Genomic DNA, 6,272 nt, shown 5'->3' with positions numbered 1-6,272 from the left:
TGCTCTCTGATTGGCTGGATTAAATCACGTACACCTTTCCAATCACTTACTCCATTGTATAAGCCGCTAGGGGTTAGGGAGTAGGAGCTGCAATGTGTTGAGGATAGGAGTTAGGGGCTGAAATAGGCCCTGGCTGGGACCAGTGAGTGTGTTTAGTCTGTGTGTTTGTATGTGTGTGTGTTTAGTTTAGTCTGATGTGTCATATTTGTGTCTGAAGGGAGCAATGTGGACATAACATTCTCTAACCCTACTGCCCTACAAACACACACACACACACACACACACACACACACACACACACACACACACACACACACACACACACACACACACACACACACACACACACACACACACACACACACACACACACACACACACACACACACACACACACACACTGTATTTTGTCCTCCTCTTCTCCCCCATTCTCTTCTCCCTACATACCTCGCTCCTCTATCTCTTCCTGCTCATTTCCCCTTCCTCCATGCACCTGTGTTGTTCTGGAGCTGGAGGGGTGTGAGTGTGAGTATGTGTGTGTCAGAGTTTTAAGTTTCAAAGTTTATTCGCCATGTGCACAGGATACAACGGGTGTAAAACAGCACAGTGAAATACCATGAGAGATCTTTCCCAACAATGCAGTGATAAAAATATGAATATAGATAATAGAAAATAGAATAAGTCCTGAGTGGTGCAGCGGTCTAAGGCACTACATCGCAGTACTAGAGGCGTTACTACAGTCCCGGGTTCGATCCCAGGCTGTGTCGCAGCCGGCCAAGAACCGGAGACCCATGAGGCGGTGTACAATTGGCCCAATGTCGTCCAGGTTAGGGCAGGGTTTAGCCGGCTAGGATGTCCTTGTCCCATCGCACTATAGTGACTCCTTGTGGCGGACACGGCGCATGCACACTGAATTCGGTTGCCAGCTGTATGTTGTTTCCTCCAACACATTGGTGCAGCTGGCTTCCAGGTTAAGCGAGCAGTGTGTCAAGAAGCTTGGAGGGGTCGTGTTTCGGAGGATGCATGGCTCTCGACCCTCGCCGCTCCCGAGTCCGTACTGGAGTTGCAGCGATAGGACAAGACTGTAACTACCAATTGGTGAAAAATGTTGGAAAATGGTGTTTCATAAAGAAAGTATTCACAGTTTCCACAATTTTTCACCACCATACATATTTGTGGCTCAAAATAATGGCTGGAACGACGAGAATGGAACGCCATCAAACACATAGAAAACCATGTGTTTGATACCATTGCCATATTCCGCTCTATGGTCATTACCATGACCCCAATTAAAGGAGAATCTCACCCTGGGGGATTCTGAGCTTTTTTTCATACATATTTTTTTCACACATATTTGCCCAGGAGGAAGGCCTGAGTTTGCACGCTGAATGATATGATGGTGTACTGACGGTGAGAGAGGCTGAGATCGGAAAATAAATGTAGTCCTGCTTTATAACAGTATAACATCTCAAAGGCTCTATGTTATACTGATCCCACTATATGTTTTTGTGCTTGTAGATATGGCTGTCCTTGTTCGGTAGAGCCATTGAACCTCTTTCAGCTATGTTCCTATCAGAGGATTCATTTCTAAATATACAAGCCCCAAAAACAAAAAAATATTCTCCAGTCTCCGAAAACTACAATTCATGTGGGGCGGTGTTTTGTGCTCTGGCCTGTCCCTCCCACAAGACAGGCTTTTTTGAAAGGGAGGCAGACACTAACGTCACAATCCTTTGGGCAAAACTAAAAGAACTGACCAGACCACAATGGCTTCAAGTGATTCCTCTGATCAACACAAATTCGACAATGAAGAATTGTTTGATGCTCTGTTAGCTACATGGTGACATTCAACCATACATGTTTCAATCAGAATAAAGCGAAAAGGATTTGAAACAAAGAGTTGGATTTAGCCAGAAGCTCAGCTACAGCTGATGCCAGCACTACTGTAAAAGGGTAGATGACAAATACGGTGGCTAGCTAAGAAAGTAATTTTCCTGCAAGTCACCTAGCTAGCTAGGTAACTTCAGTTTATCTACTGAAACCCATATTGTGTATTGCTGGCTAACATACTACTGTGTTACAGTGGGGGGAAATCAAATGATTTTTCTGATTGCTAACTTAGGTAGCTAGCTAAACAACTACAGGTAAACATATCTATGGCTAAAAATAGAAGTGGTTTTACAATCAGATATCTATTGTACCTCGATTGTAAAACCTCTTCTCTTTTGTATAGATATAGCTACTAAACAGCTACCTACATTACAACCAGCCACATAAAGCTAGGTTTACCAGCAAACGTTAGCACATGACTGGAGTTGGCTGGCTGGCTAGCTAGCCTGGCACCTGCTAACTTGTTATGCGCCACGCCTTGCGTTTGTAACTGGTTAGCAAACATGTGTAACATCAGCGACTGTGAACCATTTTATTAGCTAGCTATGTGACGTAATTGACGAGGGTTGGTTGGCATTGGTTATGACGGTAGAATCTCACAAAATTATAGGCGTGACGCAATATTGGATTCTTAGCTCGGTACATTTGTACGGTCTGGGCCCTGTGCAAAGGTTGAGGGTTATGCCATATTTCTTTCTATTAGGCTCGATATTGTTCTAAATGTAATCTCTGTGCCTGTGCACATGTATGCGTGTTCAACTATTCTACCCGAATGATGATGTTATGCTGGTGTAACATGGTTGGTGTAACATTTAGTAAAGTCTAAAGAAACATTTTGATATGAAGAAAATGTATTTTAGATGAACAGAATATGTTATCTGTCTATGCGCCATGCCATAGGCTGTAGGCTTGTTCATTTAGCTGACAATGTATGCTTATAAATCCTGTGTCATTCTTTTATTCAACATGATTTTATAGTAAGAATAATATAATTTAACTTAGCTGAATAAAATAGAAAGGATATGTTTCCCATTTATTTATTTAATTTTTTACTTGCTATATTGTATTTACTTTGCCACCATGGCCTGTTTTTGCCTTTACCTCCCTTATCTCACCTCATTTGCTCACATTGTATATAGACTAATTTTTCTACTGTATTATTGACTGTATGTTTGTTTTACTCCATGTGTAACTCTGTGTCGTTGTATGTGTCGAACTGCTTTGCTTTATCTTGGCCAGGTCGCAATTGTAAAATGAGAACTTGTTCTCAACTTGCCTACCTGTTTAAATAAAGGTGAAATAAATAAATAAATACAATTACGGAGTAGCTATGATGAGCATAAAAGTGATCATTTGAAACAGGTTCAATATGACATATTTAGAGTTATTTGGCAACTTTAGTTGTGAATGATGCAAACCTTAGAATGTTTTATAAATCAGAACATACACTACATGACCAGAAGTATGTGGACACCTGCTCGTCGAACATCTCATTCCAAAATCATGGTCATTAATATGGAGTTGGTCCCCCTGCTATAACAGCCTCCACTTTTCTGGGAAGGCTTTCAACTAGATGTTGGAACATTGCTGCAGGGACTTGCTTCCATTCAGCCACAAGAGCATTAGTGAGGCCGAGTGCTGATGTTGGGGCGAAGAGGCATGGCTTGTGTAGCAGTGTGATGTTGTTCCCCTAGATTATGCACCAAATTGCACACAAGGACCAATTCAAATAGGCCAGGTCAAGAGGGGATGTTAATAATTTGATAATAATAATAATAATTCAGTGTATTTTTACATTTAATTACAGCTGCATAGCTAATGTTTTTCTTTGGTGTTCAAACACTTTTTCATATCAATATTGTACATACATGTGATTGTAAAAGTTTTGTATATTTTGGTTTGGCCCATCGCGGGTTATCTGTATTTCCGTACCCCCTTATTTTTCTCTTTTGCCCCACCTTCGGCAAGCAATGTATGTTGTCCTTGTTTAATATAAAACCGTCATAATGTTACACAATGTACTGTTATGCTACCATAAGTTTGTTACTATGTGGATAATACACTGCTCAAAAAAATAAAGGGAACACTAACATAACACATTCTAGATCTGAATGAATGAAATATTCTTATTAAATACTTCTTTCTTTACATAGTTGAATGTGCTGACAAGAAAATCACACACAAATTATCAATGGAAATCAAATTTATCAACCCATGGAGGTCTGGATTTGGAGTCACACTCAAAATTAAGGTGGAAAACCAAACTACAGGCTGATCCAACTTTGATGTAATGTCCTTAAAACAAGTCAAAATGAGGCTCAGTAGTGTGTGTGGCCTCCACGTGCCTGTATGACCTCCCTACAACGCCTGGGCATGCTCCTGATGAGGTGGCGGATCTCCTCCCAGACCTGGACTAAAGCATCCGCCAAGTCCTGGCAGTCTGTTGGTGGATGGAGCGAGACATGATGTCCCAGATGTGCTCAATTGGATTCAGGTCTGGGGAACGGGTGGGCCAGTCCGTAGCATCAATGCCTTCCTCTTGCAGGAACTGCTGACAGACTCCAGCCACATGAGGTCTAGCATTGTCTTGCATTAGGAGGAACCCAGGGCCAAACGCACCAGCATATGGTCTCACAAGGGGTCTGAGGATCTCATCTCGGTACCTAATGGCAGTCAGGCTACCTCTGGCAAGCACATGGAGGGCTGTGCGGCCCCCCAAAGAAATGCCACCCCACACTATGACTGACCCACTGCCAACCGGTCATGCTGGAGGATATTGCAGGCAGCAGAACGTTCTCCACGGCGTCTCCAGACTCTGTCACGTCTGTCACATGTGCTCAGTGTGAACCTGCTTTCATCTATGAAGAGCACAGGGCGCCAGTGGCGAATTTGCCAATCTTGGTGTTCTCTGGCAAATGCCAAACGACCTGCACGGTGTTGGGCTGTAAGCACAACCCCCACCTGTGGACGTTGGGCCCTCATACCACCCCCATGGAGGCTGTTTCTGACCGTTTGAACAGACACATGCACATTTGTGGCCTGCTGGAGGTCATTTTGCAGGGCTCTAGCAGTGCTCCTCCTGCTCCTCCCTGCACAAAGGCGGAGGTAGCGGTCCTGCTGCTGGGTTGTTGCCCTCCTACGGCCTCCTCCACGTCTCCTGATGTACTGGCCTGTCTCCTGGTAGCTCCTCCATGCTCTGGACACTACACTGACAGACACAGCAAACCGTCTTGCCACAGCTCGCATTGATGTGTCATCCTGGATGAGCTGCACTACCTGAGCCACTTGTGTGGGTTGTAGACTCCGTCTCATGCTACCACTAGAGTGAAAGCACCGCCAGCATTCAAAAGTGACCAAAACATCAGCCAGGAAGCATAGGAACTGAGAAGTGGTCTGTGGTTATCACCTGTAGAACCACTCCTTTATTGGGGGTGTCTTGCTAATTGCCTATAATTTCCACCTGTTGTCTATTCCATTTGCACAACAGCATGTGAAATTTATTGTCAATCAGTGTTGCTTCCTATGTGGACAGTTTAATTTCACAGAAGTGTGATTGACTTGGAGTTACATTGTGTTTTTTAAGTGTTCCCTTTATTTTTTTGAGCAGTGTATAAAGATTTATGTCAACAAGTTTCAAAAAGCTCGCTAACTAGGGTATCTATTGTAACTTGTGAGTACTTGGGACAGTGTTTGAGTGAGTGTACATGTGCTTGTGCAGGTGCCTGAGAGCTAGGACTGCACAAAGGGTTAACATAATGTGTGTTGTCTCTTCGTTTACAGGGCAAATAAAAATAATTCCACTTGCAGACCTTCAGTTGTGGCAGCTAAATTTATAAAAAATAAAAACTGAAATATATACATAAGTATTCAAACCCTTTCCTCAGTACTTTGTTGAAACACCTTTGGCAGCGACTTCTTGGGTATGACGCTACAAACTTGGCACACCTGTATTTGAGGAGTTTCTACAATTCTTCTCTGCATATCCTCACAAGCTCTGTCAGGTTGGATGGGGAGCGTCGCTGCACAGCTATTTTCAGGTTTCTCCAGAGATGTTCGATCAGGTTCAAGTCTGGGCTCTGGTTGGGCCACTTGAGGACATCCAGAGACTTGTCCCGAAGCCACTCCTGCATTATCTTGGCTGTGTGCTTAGGGTTATTGTCCTGTTGGAAGGTGAACCTCCGCACCAGTCTGAGGTACTGATCGCTCTGGAGCAGGTTTTCATCAAGGATCTCTCTGTACTTTGCTCCATCTTTCCCTCAATCCAATCCAATGCTGCTGAAAAACATCTGCCACCACCATCCTTCACCGTAGGGATAGTGCCAGGTTTCCTCCAGAGGTGACGCTTGGCATTCAGGACAAAAAGTTCAATCTTGGTTTCATCA

This window comes from Oncorhynchus gorbuscha, linkage group LG07, assembly GCF_021184085.1.
Source record: "Oncorhynchus gorbuscha isolate QuinsamMale2020 ecotype Even-year linkage group LG07, OgorEven_v1.0, whole genome shotgun sequence".
NCBI lineage: Eukaryota > Metazoa > Chordata > Actinopteri > Salmoniformes > Salmonidae > Oncorhynchus > Oncorhynchus gorbuscha.
This window is presented reverse-complemented; position numbering follows the sequence as displayed.